The sequence below is a fragment of the Phyllobates terribilis genome, unplaced genomic scaffold, assembly GCF_046119375.1.
Source record: "Phyllobates terribilis strain yellow unplaced genomic scaffold, ASM4611937v1 Scaffold_9__5_contigs__length_417890890, whole genome shotgun sequence".
In the NCBI taxonomy this organism is placed as follows: domain Eukaryota; kingdom Metazoa; phylum Chordata; class Amphibia; order Anura; family Dendrobatidae; genus Phyllobates; species Phyllobates terribilis.
This window is the reverse complement of record NW_027362769.1, coordinates 224,262,249-224,280,414: the sequence shown is the minus strand read 5'-3', so window position 1 is coordinate 224,280,414 and position 18,166 is coordinate 224,262,249.

Genomic DNA, 18,166 nt, shown 5'->3' with positions numbered 1-18,166 from the left:
TAGGAGGCTATATGGGAGCTCATACTGTATATATGGAGCTACGTGGAGCTTATACTGTATATAGGTAGTCATGCAAGTGCTCATACTGTAGGTAGCTATGTGGGGGCTCAGTGTGTGTGTGTGTGTGTGTGTGTGTGTGTATATGTGTGTATATATATATATATATATATATATATATATATATATATATATATGCATGTGGGGCTCATACTGTATCTAGGGAGCTATGTGTGGGCTCATACTGTATGTAGGGGGCTGTGTCCTCATTGCAGTACAGCTTATGGTCTCCTTTTCTTGTCCTGATTGAAGGAATAACCTGATGAATCCCTGAATGACCAAAAGAGGGGCGAAACTCGTTGGAAGAAAATGCCAATAAGCTAAGTACACAAGTGTTCAGGCTATATACATATATAGGATATTCAATGTCCATAGAAACGTGACTGAGGTATATGGAAGCTTTAGGGTTTTAATTGCACTGCCACATGACCGGCTATTTATGATCTGAAGGGTTATTCTTTGTTTGACAAGGACATCATATACACTTCTTCTTGGACTTTGTTAGGATTTTTTTCTGATCAGATAGTTGAATAATATTTCTGATACATACCCCTCAGCCCACTAGTATATGTTCATTACATATTATCTGATCACCTACTGAGGATGCCTGGTCAGTTAGAGTAGTGGTAGGGCTACATAGGGGCAGTCGGCGAGGAGCGGTGGCGCCATACTGTTTCAAGTTAGGGTGGCAACCTCCGCTGTCAGGAAGGGAATTGTGAAGGCCAAAACGAATCCCTATCTCCCCTCATTTCTGCTCTTATTTTATATCACTGTTTTTCTGTGCAAAGTGTTTGCATTTATGTATGGGGTTTTTAAACTAAATAGAGATTTTTTTTTTATTTTTTTTGTTATGGTTTACATGTATAAGAGCCCCCACAGGTTGATCACTCTGTTCTATTTTATGTAGCGCTATGTACAGTGCTGTACATAAGGGAAAAAAATTGTCGTTTTCCATCTACAGATGTGAACTAGAGCACCTGTGTGTTACTCACATGACCCATCACATGAGCTATCAAAGGAGATTATGTGACATGATGGGGGCCCATGCCTTCCAAACTGCCCGGGGCCCTGGCTACTCTTAATCCACCCCTGGTCGGGTACCAGAACCTGAACTTCCACAGGTCCGCTCATTCTTAGTCAGGAGTATGCCAATCTATAATTGTTGGCCAGGTGCGCGCACCTTCTCCCCTCGTGCTAGCTACTCCACTGGAGTGCAGCATAGGCCACAATACACACCTCTTACACTTTACTTTCAAACAACTTACTGAATGTTCTCCATTCGAGTTCAGTTGTCGCAGTAAATTTTCTGATAAGTCACTTAGTGTGCAATAAATAATGTGCTCATAATTAACATGTTACTGGGAATATGCAATAATTGCTTTGCTTCCACATTTCAGGTTAATAAACCAATATACGCCATATGCTTGCTCTGCATTATTTAAAGTATGTGTTTGAACAGACAGAAAATGTGAAAAGAGATTTCAATATAATTTCCCATTTGGATTATTTGACTATATTGCTTGCTTGTCTTATTAATATTAATCACTTCTATTTTTCCAAGCAAAATTAAACTGATTTGCTAAAATGGATTTCTTTCGTAAATGGAGCTTACCTTTATTATATTCATTATTTATTTATATGCTTATGTATTCCATTTCGATTCAGAAGCCATGCCCAGGAGATTTCTAGGGAAATCAAATCTTGTTTATATAGGAAAAATTGTAAATTATTCAGTATAATAAAAGATAACATATACAAGCTGGGCACATTTAGAAACCAGATAAGACAAACAAGTGTAAGTGTGAATATAGTTTCTTTCTATTTCAATATTGAATAATTCTGTATTTACCCCTTAGGGAGGCTGAGTACATTCCTACCGCAGTGCAATTAGGAGGGTCTGGCAACACTTTTCCTGTAATGAAATATAGTGATTTTACAGATCTATGAACAATACTAGTGTGTACTATTACTCTAGAGAGGTACTGAGAGCCTTGCTATCTTGTGTGCTGTCTATGCAGTTTATGCCTACAAGAGCCAAGAGTCTTAAGCCTGGGTCAGATGAGCATATGAAAAATCATCAGATTTTCATCTAGAAAAATCGGACGATTTTCAGCTGTATTGTCATCTATATTTTACATCTTTATAGGGATCCATTTTATACATCAAGATTTTAAAATATAACAATGTTCAAGTATGGTCTCCTAGATTAGTAATGGCAAAGTATCGTAAAAAAAATTTCCGTATGGGATCCCATTATTTTTTTTTTGTGCACTGTAGGGTTTGGTACTCACTCAGCCGCGTTAGTGGTATACACAGGATACTGTTTCTTTAAAACGTCCAAGGCAGGTTTATTATGCCTGCATAAACCACACTTTTAGAAGTAAGCAAAAGACAGCTTTGTCCAGCACAGAGTAATAAAACAGAAAATAAACAGTCCATACACTATGGAGGTTTCGCCCGCACATGGTCAGTGTCCTTTAGCACAGACACGCTGGAGGTCTCCACACCTACAGCCACAGACACTGAATGAGACACTTGGTCTCCATTTTATACACACAACCTGGGGTGGGGATATGTGAGCTGCTAATCCCACCCATCTCTTATGACTGCTCAAAAAAAAACGGCCCTGATACGCCCTATTAACCCTCTCAGCACCATGTGTGCTGGAGCATGCTTTCCTGGTTTTACATCACTGAAGCTGCCAACCTCAGCGATACATATCTCCCCTCAAGGACATGTCCGGCGGCCATCCTACAAAACCCCCCTTCTGCCCAAAGCCAGGGGGCTTGGCACCTTCCGCTGACATACAGTGGACCTTTGTCAATGCGTCAGCACTGCCATGCAGTTTCCCAGGCCTATGCGCTACCTGGAAACTTAACTCCTGAAAAGCTAGGAACCACCTGGTCACTCGAGCATTGCTCCCCTTCTTCTCGCACATCCACCTTAGTGGGGCATGGTCTGACACCAGCCTGAACTTCCTGCCTAAGAGGTAATATCTTAAGAGTGTCTAGCGCCCACTTGATGGCCAAACATTCCTTCTCTACTATGGAGTAATTTCTCTCACAAGACGTCAGCTTCCAGCTTAAATACATTATGTGGTGCTCTTCGCCGTTCATTTCTTGTGAAAGGACGGCACCCAGCCCGATATCTGACGCGTCCGTCTGGACCACAAACTCCTTCGAGAGATCCGGTGTCATCAACACCGGCTGTTTTCACAGGGCTTGCTTGAGTTCCTGGAAGGCCGTCTTGGTTTCTGGAGACCACTTAGCCATAGCCGATTTTGTCCCCTTAAGGAGGTCTGTCAAAGGGGCGGCTATCATGGCGAAGTGAGGGATGAACCGGCGGTAGTAGCCCACGATGCCCAGGAACGCTCTGACCTGCTTTTTTGTGAGAGGTTGTGGCCAACCCCAGATCGTGTCAATTTGATTTATTTGGGGCTTTATCACGCCTTTACCTTCGACATAGCCCAAATATCTGGCCTCCTCCATGCCCATGGCACATTTCTTTGGGTTGATGGAAAACCCTGCCTTCCGTCGAGCATCGAATATTGCCTTGACTTTGCTCAGATGGCTAACCAAATCCTGGCTGTAGATCATGATATCATACAGGTAGGCTGCTGAATACTTCTTGTGGGGAGCTAGAATCCGGTCCATGGCTCTCTGGAAGGTAGCTGGAGCTCCTTGCAATCCAAATGTCATTCTGGTATATTGGAAACACCCAACTGACATTGAAAGGCCATCTTCTCTTTGGCCTCTTGGGACATAGGGATCTGCCAATACCCTTTTGTGAGGTCAAAGATGGTAATGTACCGGGCCGGCACTAGTCTCTCAATTAGTTCATCTACCCTGGGCACTTAAAGACTAGAGATGAGTGTTGTTCTACTCGAACTGTTCGCCAATCTCAAATTCGAGCTGTTTTGGGCGGTGTTCGAGCCGTTCGGCGAACACGAACAATTTGAGAAAAATTCGGCTGTTCGAGGTTCTGTTCGATAACTGTTCGTGCACCAAAATCATAACTGGATTTTTTCGCAGTAATGATGAAAATTAATGTTAATACGCAGTTTGAGTGTACAGCGGGGTGGGGGGAGGGGCAGGGGATGGATCTCTGCAGGAACAATGAAGATCTCCATTTTTTTTTCTCTTTCCCGCATTTGCAGTGGGGAGGTGCAATCTGTCAGCCTATCAGCAGCGCACACACGGAGCGAAGTGCTTTTTTTCACACAAGCAAAGGCATGTGTCATTGGCAGTGTATGTCACATGTCCTTGCCCTATAAGACCAAGCCATTTTCCCCCGTTGCCACCATTTTCTCACTGCTGCAGCTGCGTGTTAGATGGCACCGCTGTTGCTGTGTGCGCTATACCTTGTTAATTTCAAGCCAATTTTCGCACAAATCTACAGATAGCTTGGGAGTAGGGAATAGTTGTGATTGCAGTCCTTTTAAGGACTAGGTTACAGCATTTCCTACGACTTTTATCAGGCAGGTCTGTGCTCTTAAATAGATAGATTGTGGGAGTAAAGACTAATTGTAATTGGAGTCCTTTTCAGGACTAGGTTACATCAGTTCCTATCAGTTTTTGCCAGGCAGGTCTGTGCCAGTGCTGTGCAAGTTTTTTTCACAGCATTTGGCTGAATCTAGCAAAGCTAATCCTTTTTGGCCTATTGCAGAGTGTGTTAGTCAGTGGAGTAGCCTATCTGTGTTGCAAGATATACCACCTGTGTATAGAATACCAATTTTTTTACTGCACCTAGTGAAGTAAAATCTTTTGGGCATAGCATCATTCTATTAGTCCATCTATACTGACCTCCATCAGGTTGCAAATTGAATATAATTTTTTTCTGCATCTACTTCTGAAAAAATATTGGACTTCTAGCTGTGTGTGGGACTTGTTCTATTAATCCATCTATACAGACCTCCATCAGGTTGCAAACTGAATATATTTTTTTCTGCATCTACCTCTGAAAAAATATTGGGCTTCTAGCTGTGTGTGGGACTTGTTCTATTAATCCATCTATACAGACCTTCATCAGGTTGCAAACTGAATATAATTTTTTTCTGCATCTACCTCTGAAAAAATATTTGGCCTTCTAGCTGTGTGTGGGACTTGTTCTATTAGTCCATCTATACTGACCTCCATCAGGTTGCAAATTGAATATAATATTTTTCTGCATCTAGCTCTGAAAAAATGTTTGGCCTTCTAGCAGTGTGTGGGACTTGTTCTATTAGTCCATCTATACTGACCTCCATCAGGTTGCAAACTGAATATAATTTTTTTCTGCATCTACCTCTGAAAAAATATTTGGGCTTCTAGCTGTGTGTGGGACTTGTTCTATTAGTCCATCTATACTGACCTCCATAAGGTTGCAAACTGAATATAATTTTTTTCTGCATCTACCTCTGAAAAAATATTTGGCCTTCTAGCTGTGTGTGGGACTTGCTCTATTAGTCCATCTATACTGACCTCCATCAGGTTGCAAATTGAATATAATATTTTTCTGCATCTAGCTCTGAAAAAATGTTTGGCCTTCTAGCAGTGTGTGGGACTTGTTCTATTAGTCCATCTATACTGACCTCCATCAGGTTGCAAACTGAATATATTTTTTTTCTGCATCTACCTCTGAAAAAATATTGGGCTTCTAGCTGTGTGTGGGACTTGTTCTATTAATCCATCTATACAGACCTCCATCAGGTTACAAACTGAATATAATTTTTTTCTGCATCTACCTCTGAAAAAATATTTGGGCTTCTAGCTGTGTGTGGGACTTGTTCTATTAGTCCATCTATACTGACCTCCATCAGGTTGCAAATTGAATATAATATTTTTCTGCATCTAGCTCTGAAAAAATGTTTGGCCTTCTAGCAGTGTGTGGGACTTGTTCTATTAGTCCATCTATACTGACCTCCATCAGGTTGCAAACTGAATATAATTTTTTTCTGCATCTACCTCTGAAAAAATATTTGGGCTTCTAGCTGTGTGTGGAACTTGTTCTATTAATCCATCTATACAGACCTCCATCAGGTTGCAAACTGAATATAATTTTTTTCTGCATCTAGCACTGAAAAAATATTTGGCCTTCTAGCAGTGTGTGGGACTTGTTCTATTAGTCCATCTATACTGACCTCCATCAGGTTGCAAATTCAAAATAATTTTTTGTCTGCATCTACCTCTGAAAAAATATTTGACCTTCTAGCAGCGTGTGGGACTTGTTCTATTAGTCCATCTATACTGACCTCCATCAGGTTGCAAACTGAATATAATTTTTTTCTGCATCTAGCACTGAAAAATATTTGGCCTTCTAGCAGTGTGTGGGACTTGTTCTATTAGTCCATCTATACTGACCTCCATCAGGTTGCAAATTCAAAATAATTTTTTGTTTGCATCTACCTCTGAAAAAATATTTGGCCTTCTAGCAGCGTGTGGGACTTGTTCTATTAGTCCATCTATACTGACCTCCATCAGGTTGCAAACTGAATATAATTTTTTTCTGCATCTAACTCTGAAAAAATATTTGGCCTTCTAGCAGTGTGTGGGTCTCATTGTATTAGGCCATCTATACCAAGCTCCACCAGCTTTTCAATTGATAATAATTTTTCGCTGCATCTAGCCCTGAAAATAATTTTTCTTTCCAATAGTGGTAGCAATAGAAATATGGGGCGCGCTCCTGGCTTACAAAAATATACGCTTCATAACAAAAAACACCAGCTTAGCGCACTGCATTAATAAGATGGCATCATCGTCTCTCCCAGTGCTAGGCCTACTACCCAGGCTAGCATTCCTGTGCCTAAAACACAATGTATGGGTCCGCGCTAGCCACTATGCTGAGGGGTCTAAACTGCTGCTAACGCTTTATAACAATTCAATTGGCAGATTTTCACAGAGCTCTTCCACAATGCCCACCCATCGGGACAACAGTTGCCCACCTTCCCTATGGGATCTAGTGGCGAATAGTTGATGCCATTAATCAGAGCGTCAGTTGCCCCGTCGACGTGGCAAGCATACGGTAAGGCATGGGAAGAGTGGACACGACTAGTAGCAGGCAGACGGGTTGACCAATGTGAACAAGCCAGATCACAAGTCACCATAGAATTTCTCCACCAGCTAATGATGAGGGGCATATCAGGGGCGTCAGCGCAGCGGTGTCTGACCGGAGTAGCATTTCACTTCCAACTACTGAATTGGGGAGATGTGACAAAGATTCATCATCAGACAATCCATAAAAGGGTGGAAAAGGGGTCAGCCAAGTCAGGAGTGTAGACGTCCCGTCCCGTGTCACTAAAACTGATTTCTCACATCATATCCCTAACACCATTAACATGACACTCACAATTTGAAGCAACACTACTGTCTACTGCATTTGTGATCGCCTTCTTCGGGGCGCTATGCATAAGCGAATTAGTCCCTCAATCCAAAATTAGCACCAGTGGAGGCTTATTACACCAGGACGTAGTCATAGGCAATAATGCAATACGTCTACGCATACACAAATCGAAATTGGTTCCAGCGGGCAGGGGCACTTGGGTACTTCTACAACCCACAAACGGTACACTGAGTCGGGTAACAATAGTAAAACCATATCTAACCATCAGATCACAAAGTAATTTGTTCCTATCACACATTGATGGGACGCCATTATCAAGATACCAGTTCCAAGCTATATTTAATAAATGCATAACATCGGCAGGGAACCACCCCAAAGATTACGGGACACACTCATTCCGCATAGGCGCGGCCACAGAAGCAGCAAGAGCAGGACTGTCAGAAACGGAAGTTCAGAGGATAGAGAGATGGTGATCCATGTGTTTGGCAAGATACATAAGACCGGACTTGTTATCCTAACGTGGTTTGTTTCTTTTACAGGTGACGCTAAGCCAACAGTGTGGGTGATAGGCCACTCGTATATACAGTCATATGAAAAAGTTTGGGCACCCCTATTAATCTTAAGCTTAATGTTTTATAAAAATTGGTGTTTTTGCAACAGCTATTTCAGTTTGATATATGTAATAACTGTTGGACACAGTAATGTTTCTGCCTTGAAATGAGGTTTATTGTACTAACAGAAAATGTGCAATCTGCATTCAAACAAAATTTGACAGGTGCATAAGTATGGGCACCCTTATCATTTTCTTGTTTTAAATACTCCTACCTACTTTTTACTGACTTGCTAAAGCACTTTTTTTGGTTTTGTAACCTCATTAAGCTTTGAACTTCATAGCCAGGTGTATGCAATCATGAGAAAAGCTACTTAAAGTGGCCACTTTGCAAGTTGTTCTCCTGTTTGAATTTCCTCTGTAGAGTGGCATCATGGGCTCCTCAAAAAAAACTGTCAAATGATCTGAAAACAAAGATTATTCAACATAGTTGTTCAGGGGAAGGATACAAAAAGCTGGCTCAGAGATTTAACCTGTCAGTTTCCACTGTGAGAAACATAGTAAGGAAATGGAAGAACACAGTGACAGTTCTTGTTAAGGCCAGAAGTGGCAGGCCAAGAAAAACATCAGAAAGGCAGAGAAGAAGAATGGTGAGATCAGTCAAGGACAATCCTCAGACCACCTCCAGAGAGCTGCAGCATCAACTTGCTGCAGATGGTGTCACTGTGCATTGGTCAACTATACAACGCACTTTGCACAAGGAGAAGCTGTATGGGAGAGTGATGCGAAAGAAGCCGTTTCTGCAAGCATGCCACAAACAGAGTCCGCTGAGGTATGCAAAAGCACATTTGGAGAAGCCAATTTCTTTTTGGAAGAAGGTCCTGTGGACAGATGAAACCAAGACTGAGTTTTTTGGTCATACAAAAAGGCGTTATGCATGGTGGCAAAAAAAACACAGCACTCCAAGAAAAACACTTGCTACCCACAGTAAAATTTGGTGGAGGTTCCATCATGCTTTGGGGTTGTGTGGTCAATGCTAGCACTGGGAATCTTGTTAAAGTTGAGGGACGCATGGATTCCACTCAGTATCAGCAGATTCTTGACAATAGTGTTCAAGAATCAGTGATAAAGTTGAAGTTACGCAGTGGATGGATCTTTCAGCAAGACAATGATCCAAAACACCGCTCCAAATCTATTCAGGCATTTATGCAGAGGAACAATTGCAATGTTCTGGAATGGCCATCCCAGTCCCCAGACCTGAATATCATTGAACATCTGTAGGATCATTTGAAGAGGGCTGTCCATGCTCAGCGACCATCAAACTTAACTGAACTGGAATTGTTTTGTAAAGAGGAGTGGTCAAAAATACCTTCATCTAGGATCCAGGAACTCATTAAAAGCTACAGGAAGCGACTAGAGGCTGTTATTTTTGCAAAAGGAGGATCTACTAAATATTAATGTCACTTTTCTGGTGAGGTGCCCATACTTATGCACCTGTCAAATTTTGTTTGAATGCAGATTGCACATTTTCTGTTAGTACAATAAACCTCATTTCACGGCAGAAACATTACTGTGTCCAACAGTTATTACATATATCAAACTGAAATAGCTGTTGCAAAAACACCAATTTTTATAAAACATTAAGCTTAAGATTAATAGGGGTGCCCAAACTTTTTCATATGACTGTATATTGGGCAGATTAAAGGGCGAAAGTCCGCCCAGGCGGGAGGAAATTAGAGTTTCATAACACATATTTCAACTGGAGAGGTATTAGAGGCCTGCTATGGCCACAGGTACTAATGGAGGTAATCAAGGTAGGGAGAGAGGCAAGATGTCTGGTCATCTTAGTTATACAGGCCGGGGGAAACAACCTAGGTCATCACAAGAGCGCATAACTAATGGCAATAATGAAACTAGACACTGAGCGCTTCAGAGAATTTTTCACAAAACTAGCTATAGTATGGTCAGAGATTGTGCCGATAGCGGTATGGCAAGGTGCGCGAGACATCACGGCCATCGAACGGACAAGGCGGGTAATAAATATTCGGATTGCAAAATTTAGAAGAGACAGAGGCGGTGTAGTGGTACGACACCGACAACTGGAAGGAGATAAAGCAGGCCTCATACGGCCCGACGGTGTTCACTTAATGGATATTGGACTGGACATATTCCTGTCAGGACTCCAGGACGGAGTGGAACAAGCGTTAAGAGTGATGGGTGGGGGTCAGAGTCCTGCATACGAGTACGCAGGATCCTCCGTGGCCTGGAAATAGAAAGGACATGTTGGAGAGTTACACTTGTTGGCCAAGTTGCCGGAGTGGAGACCCAGGGCATGCTGCAACAAGCTGAATTATTTTAGAAATAAAATGTCTTTCTAATGGAATGAGTATAAAGAGTTAATAAAGCTGTGACCGATCCTCACCCATCCAGTTGTAAGAGTTACATTATTGTATTGTCAAGGAAAGGGGGGCGGTAGGGGGGCTGAGCGTCTGGGTTTGGTTGGGGGTCCCCACAGTCTGCCTAGGCTAGATGCATTTAAAAATTCTTATTAGATACACAGGCGGTGCAGCTTGCTTCGCAGCTGGGCTACTACGCCCAAAGTATTACCTAGGCTAGATGCAGTTAAAAATTCTACGCTGACTAGCAGACACTGAAGATTTGGAGCAGGCCTCTGAGTAAACAGCTCTTCAGACTCAATCATCTGTGTTACCCCAAGCCATAGTGTATGTAGTTTCTTACAGTTAAAAGGGGGGGGGGGAGCGACCCAACCCACCTGGAATTGACGATGCCAACGTCACGTAAGACACAGCAAGGGGACTCCAAAAAGAGTTTCCATTTTTTCCCAAAATTGTGGCACAGACACCACTTAACCCTAGAACGCATACCTGGGGCCTCGCAGTCCCGCCCTGTTAATTGTTTTCTATTTTCTGCAAGATTACTTTAGTTAGAATTTTGAAACTCTAGGTATTCTTCATGTATATAGTTGTTTGTCATTTGAGTTTGAGTTATTCAATGTTATTTGCACACGGGCCTAAAAGGCCCCAGGTATATGAAAGTGTAGATTTTTATGGTCATGCGTTCTAGGGTTAAGTGGCATCAATTGCCCCACAGTTGCTTAAAACGGTTGGTGAGGTGATATTACCAAATCCTCAAGCTTTTAGCCTCCCAAGGATAACACAGGATTAGAAAAGTCCTTGCGAATCCATGATTTGTTCATCTTTATGAACGTGAGTCTGTCTACATTCTCAGTGGACAGCCGCGTGCGCTTATCTGTCAGCACACCATCAGCAGCGCTGAACACACGTTCAGAGAGAACACTGGCTGCAGGGCATGACAAGATCTCCAAGGCGTGAGTGGCGAGCTCCGGCCATTTTTCCAGATTGGAATACCAAAATGAGCAAGGGTCCAGTGACACAGTCATGGCTTCGATGTTCACTTGGAGATACTCCTGCACCATCCTCTCTAGGCATTGACTATGTGTCAGACTTCTTGTCTCCTGTGGCCTTGCAAAGGATGGTCTAAAAAAGTGGTGAAACGATTTCACAAAATTGCTGTTACCAGCAGATACTGTGTTACTGTTACGGTTTGAGTGATGAAGACTCGACAGTCCCGCGGTTGGCAAGTTAGAACTGTGAGATTCACTTCGTGCACCACTGGTGTTTTGTGGAAAAGCACATGTAAGATTCTGCAACAGCGTCTGCAGATACTCCTGCATGCGTCAATCCCTTTTTATGGCAGGAATTATTTCGGCAAATTTACTTTTGTACCGGGGATCTAAGAGTGTGGCAACCCAGTAGTCGAGATTACTTCGAATTCTGCAATCTGAGGGTCATGTTGCAGGTAGTGCAGCAAGAAGGCACTCATGTGTCTTGCGCATCCAGGAGGACCAAGTCCTTGTTGTGTTGGTAGCGAGGTAAGAATCATGCTTCTTTCCTCTGCCCTCTCCCCCCAACCTCGCACAACAGAAATGTGATCAAGGTCTCCCTCATCTGTTGAGTCTTCCATGCCCATCGCCTGTTCATCCTCCACTTCTTCCTCGGCTCCTGCACCTTCCTCAACAGTTTGGCTGCTACCATGCGCCCTGTTTAATCCCTCTCCCCCACCCTCCCATGCCTGCCTCCTTGGTGCTGCCAACCGTCTGGACCTTGGAGATGTTATCCCTTCCGCATACGACTCCTCCTCTACTTCCTCCACCTCCTCTTGTCCGACCACCTGACTCTGAATTCTGTTTAATGTGTGCTCCAGCATGTAAATCACCGGAATAGTTATGCTGATAATGGCATCGTCGTCAGCACTAAACATCTTCGTCGCCATTTCAAAACTGTGCAGAAAGGTGTGTGGCGCCCCTGAGGGTGCAGTCACCACAGAGTTACTGCATCTCACCCAGAGGTGTGGTATCTCACCCTCAGGTAAGGAAGGCGTATGGCTTGGGACCCTAACACCTGCATCCAACACATACCCGCAGTGGGGTTAGGGCGAGATTGCTCCTAAGGGAGAGCACAGTCCCAGGTCCCTAGCTGGTGGGAGGATCCTATGTAGTGGGTGCTTAGGGGAGCAGCTTAGGGGAGCACATGACAGGGAGAGTATAAATAGGAAGCCATCTTAGAAAGAGCAAGCCAGTCAGAGGAGGAAAAGTGACAGGAGCAGAGGCTCGGCATGAGCTCTGCTCCGGAGGCGGGCCTAGCCTGGGAGGCCCAGGACTGAAGGAGAGAAGAGAGGAGTGGGAGCAGGAAGGCTCCAGGAACCGAAGGGACCCTAGGGCTACGGGCCGTGCAGAAGGCCACCTGTACTCCCGCTGCTACCAGGAGGTAGAGGGGTCAGGCCAGATAAGGGGAACCGGTCCCTCAACTAGAGGAGAAACAGCAAGGCTCAACTAGAAACCGGAGGCTGCAGCATTTCATGTACTGCAGGCAAAAGTCCACACCAGTCTCACTAAGAAGGTAGCCACATAGGACCCAGGGGACGGAACACAAGTCGCCCGCCAAGGCCCGAGGATACCGGATAGAAGTGTCACTGGGTGTGAGGTGCAGGGAGAAGGCCAGAGAAAGGACACACAGAAGGGGGTCCTGCTAAGTACTCCGGAGCTATCTGGGGGTGGACTGAGCCCCTCACTGAGTACGCACAGCACGACGGGTGAGATAGCTCTGGTACCTGTAATCTGGACTGCAACAACTGTGAGTAAAGATCTTGGGACTGCAACACACGGACTCTGTGTTCATTACTGACTCCCTGCACTACAACCACCATCATCCACCCACACTGCCCTGAAGCTACACTCTTCCTGTGGTGAGTAATAATACCATTGCAGCAAAACCACCAGCTTCAGAGGACTGTTCCGCAGCGGCGGCCCCTTTGGCCGCACTCCACAGGTGGCGTAGTCGGACATTATAAAATCCATATATACAAATTACCGTTGGATTGACCGCCCTGGGTCACGGACCGGGTCACCGCCACAGTGACTACAACCCCCAGCGTCTACCGGCCCGGCTCCGGGTACCCCACGGCCCAGGGGGCGCGTCAACATCATAGGTCCCTGATCTGAGACCACTCCTGCTGTGTGATTTGCCCCACCTCTGGATCTCGTTGGCCCAGGCTATACGTCAGAAACTATTGCAACAGGGCTTGTCGGTCCTGCCACAGTCGCTGCAACATGTGCAGAGTTGAATTCCACCGTGTCGGCACATCGCATTTCAGCCGGTGAACTGGCAGGCCCAACGACTTCTGTAGAGATGTAAGTCGTTGAGCTGCGGGATGCGAACGGCGGAAGTGAGCACACAGCGACCGTGCCCTCTGCAGAAGGCCATCTAGTCCGGGATAGTGGGCTAAAAATTTATGAACAACCAGGTTCAACACGTGAGCCATACAAGGCACGTGTGTAACATTGCCCCGGCGAAGGGCCGCACCCAGGTTTGCAGCATTGTCGCACATGGCCTTCCCTGGTTGCAGGTCCAGTGGAGACAACCATTCATGAAACTGGGTCTCCAGAGCTGACCACAAGTCCTCAGCTGTGTGACTCACATTTCCCAGACATTTCAAAGTAAACACTGATGCCGTTGAGCCCTGCTGCCAGCATAGTAAGGAGGTGCGCAGTTAGAAAGCAGGTGGCATTACCAGACAGGCTTTGGGTGCAGGTGGAGGACCGAGAGGAGGTTGAGGAGGCAGAAGCAGTGGAGGAACTTCTAGATAAAGAGGATTGACGTACAACTCGTGGGGACGGCAAGACTTGGACAGCAGCCCCTTGTCCTGCTGTCACCATAGTTACCCAGTGCCCTGTCAGCGACATGTAACGGCCCTGTCCATGCCTACTCGTCCAAGTGTCTGTGGTGAAATGCACCCTGTCACACACAGAGTTTCTCAAAGAAGCGGGGATGTTGTGTGCGACATGCTGGTGGAGCGCAGGCACACCTTTCTTTGAGAAGTAGTGCCGACTGGGCATCTGGTACTGGGGCACTGCGACGGACATAAGGTCTCAAAAATCCACTGTGTCCTCCAGGCGGAAAGGCAGCATTTCTGTAGCCAGCAGCTTGCAGATGGTGAAATTCAACCTCTTAGCTTTCTCATGGCTAGGAGGAAATGGTCTTTTACTTGTCCACATCTGAGGGACCGAGGGCTGGCTGTTGTGCTTTGACGGGGTTGAGTAGGGTGTCCCTGGCAAACTGCCGGTCTGTGAGGAAGATGCAGGCGCACATGTTAGGTTGCCTTGATCCAAAGGTGGTGCTCTCGATGTCAGAGAGCTCTCAACACCAGCAGGTGTTTCCACTTCCCAATGAACTGACGACCTGCCAATCACACTGGCTGTTGCAGGTAAAGAGGTGGCAGGTCTGCGTCCAAAAACGTGTGTGACTGCTGTCCCCCCAGTCACAGAGGGTGAAGAGGCCGCAGATGCACAAGATGGGGCAGACGGTGGTTGGCCCAGCCTGCTAGGCCGCATTGTAGCACAGTGAGCTTCCCACTGCAACTTATGCTTCATATCCATGTGACGGTACATGCATGAAGTACTCAAACTATGGATTTTTTGGCCTCTACTTAGCTTTTGGTGACAAATATTACAGATAACACGAGTTGGGTCATCCTTATCGATCTGAATAAATGCCCAGGCTATGCAAGGCTTAGAGCCTATGCGACCTGAAGAGCCACTACGACTTGTGGTCAGAGGCGGAGTTGTGGTTGAGGATGCAGTTGTTGACGTGCTTCCAGTACTCCGTCTCTGTCCAGGAAGGCGCAACCTAACCTCGTCGTCAATAGCATCTGTGACGCCCCGCTGCGCTTGGTATCACAGATCCTAGAAGAGTGTATTGATGGAATCCTCCACAAGAGGCCCCCATAAACATTCACACATCTCCACCTTCCACCTCAGACCAGCAGAGGGAGCCCGTTAGGGATATAAATAGGGAAGGTGGAGCTAGGCAGTTCAGTTCCTCTGAAGAGTTCCTGCAGTAGAGAAGCCTAAGAGAGGTCAGTCTGCAGTGGAGCTCAGTCTAGTCTAGAGAACTCAATTAATAGTTCAGCAGTGGAGCACGAGGCTCCTGCTAGCTAGATTCAGGGAGCCCAGATAGAGCTTAAGGTGTGCCGGCGTCATAAGATCGGTGAAGCGCGGCAAGCTGCCGTTAGTGTGTATAGCCTATTGAGGGCCCGAGTAGGCCGAAGGCGAGTGGCGAGTTAGTACATAAGGGGCAGAGGAGCTTAACCAGCTCACCCCGAAGCATTTACCGGACACCGGATCCGAGCTTACCGGGATCTCTATGACCCAGTAAGGCATAACCGGAATCCCTGGAGAACTACAAGTCCCAGGATCGCTAAGGTGCTGATACGTAACAGAGCCAGGAGACGCTTAGGCCCCGCATACTGGGAGCGTGAACTTCAAGAGAAGGCCCTACCACAAGGTCAGGCAGCGCAGGACAGAGACAAAGTTAGGCCTAGCTCCAGGCAGGTCAGAAACTTACTGCGCAGAGGCAAGAAACAGGAGGCCCTACACCCGCTCATTGGGGAGGATCCTGATATGCACCCTTCACCCTACAGTGCTCCAGGATGTGCCTGAATTTCCTCCAGTAAAAGGTACTGAAGTGACTACCGTGTCCGTTTCCGTTCTTGCTCTGACCCAGCTGGGTCTCGCCTGTCCTGCATTCCCCCTGCATACGCTGCCCTGAGACCTAGCTCCACCTGTGGGCAGCTATACCATCGAGCTGCCTTATCACGGGCCTCAGTGGACTGCTGCAGCGCTGGTGCTTCTCACCAGATACCACAGGTGGTGTCACAAACTCTTATAAAATTAACAATTATCCACCCTTTTAAAGAGTGACCCCAGGGTACGGGCCAGGGAGCCGACCACCGCGACATCCCAAAGGCCAGGCAAAGGCCCGGGTGACCTCATCGACTGGCTGACTGTGGGTTGACAGTAAGTGGGATCTCCAACCTTGTCATCATCACCCTGTGTGTTATCACACCCGTCGTCCTCAAAGCCATCCTCTTCCTGCCCTGACCGAAAAGTCAAGTTGTCGCTCCAATCAGGTATTTGAGTCTCATCATCGTCTTCATCATTGTCTCCACCAACAGGAGTTACAGTTTGGGAACGAGGGTCTACATTATGCTCAGAACCTTCTTCATCTGGTCCTGGATCCGACTTATAAAGATTCTGGGCATCAGGGCAGATCATTTCCTCGTCTGGATTAACAGAAGCTCTGGAGCAGACCTCCGTTTCCCAGGCTATAGTATGAGTAAACAGCTGTGCAGACTCAACCATCTGTGTTACCCCATACTCAGACGGGCAGCTGGAGACTTGGGAGCTGTGAGGAAGCAAGTGCGATTGGGGTGACACCTCTGAGGACTGGAGTATTTGTGATGTTGAAGTTGAGGTGGAGGAGAGCCCACTTGAAGGAGCACTTGATATCCGCTGAAGCACCTGCTGTTTTTGTGCCTCATCTGGAATTTGTAGCGATGGGCGTGTCCGTAACAAAGGGATCGTATCACATTGTCCACGAAAAGAAGTCGACATGTTAGTTTGGCTGGAAGATGGTCTTCTGCATTTGTTACTCCCCCCCCACCGCGGGGGGCTCGACCCACCAACGGACAGGCACCAGTATTAGGAGAGGGGGGCTGGCCGTCAGGGTCCACCACGGCTCTGGCACAAGCCCGGCGACACGGAGGTGGCACGGGCAGGAACGGACTGGCCGTGTCGGCTTCTCACTTTTTGGATTTTAGAAGGGCATGACATGCCTATATCTGTGTCTCCCCCTCCTTTTACTCCTCCACCTCTTTTATTTTCGCATGACTATATGTACTTGTCACTTTTCCATGTGTTAGTTATGTCTTCTGAGCAGTTTGTCAGCTTTTGGACACCTTTGAAGGTGTTTTCTATGTGTTTCTATGTGTTTTTGTTTGCCTGCCATTGGTTTTAACGGTGTTCGAAGGTGTTCGACGAACAGTTCGACGAACAGTTCGGCGAACACACGGGTGTTCGACGAACCGAACCGAACTCGAACACTACGGGGGTGGCTCAACACTATTAAAGACCTCATTCAGTTTCCTATAGTCATTGCAGAACCGCCATTCTCCATCTGGTTTCGGCACTAAGACTATGGAACTGGACCAGCCACTCTTGGACTCCTCGATGACCCCCAAATTCAGCATGCGCTTCACCTCCTTCGAGATTACCTCTCGGCGGGTTTCAGGAATCCTATATTGCTTTAGGTTCATTCGGACACGAGGCTCTGTAAGCACCTCATGTTCTATGATCTGAGCTCACCCTGGTAGACCTGAGAACAGGTCCTTGTTCCGTTGCAGCAACTCTTGGCATTATTGCTTCTGGGCATGTGACAGCGATTCTGCCACCTTGACATCTCCCACGTCGACTTCCGACTTCGCCACAAAACACAGAGCTTCCACGGGCTCCCTATCCTGACATGCCTTTATCAGGTTGATATGGTACACCTGGTAGGTCTTCCTTCTCCCAGGTTGGTGGACCCTATAGTTGACATCACCATCCTTTTCAACCACTTCATAGGGGCCCTGCCATTTGGCCAGGAATTTGCTCTCTACCATAGGTACCAGCACCAGTACCCGATCCCCAGGGTTGAAGTGTCTCACCCTTGCTGACCTGTTGTACACCCTCGACTGCGCCTCTTGTGCTTTGAGGAGGTGTTCTTTCACAATGGGCATCACCTCTGCAATCCTCTCTTGCATCTGAGCCACATGTTCGATTACACTCCTGTAGGGTGTGGATTCCACCTCCCAGGTCTCGTTTAC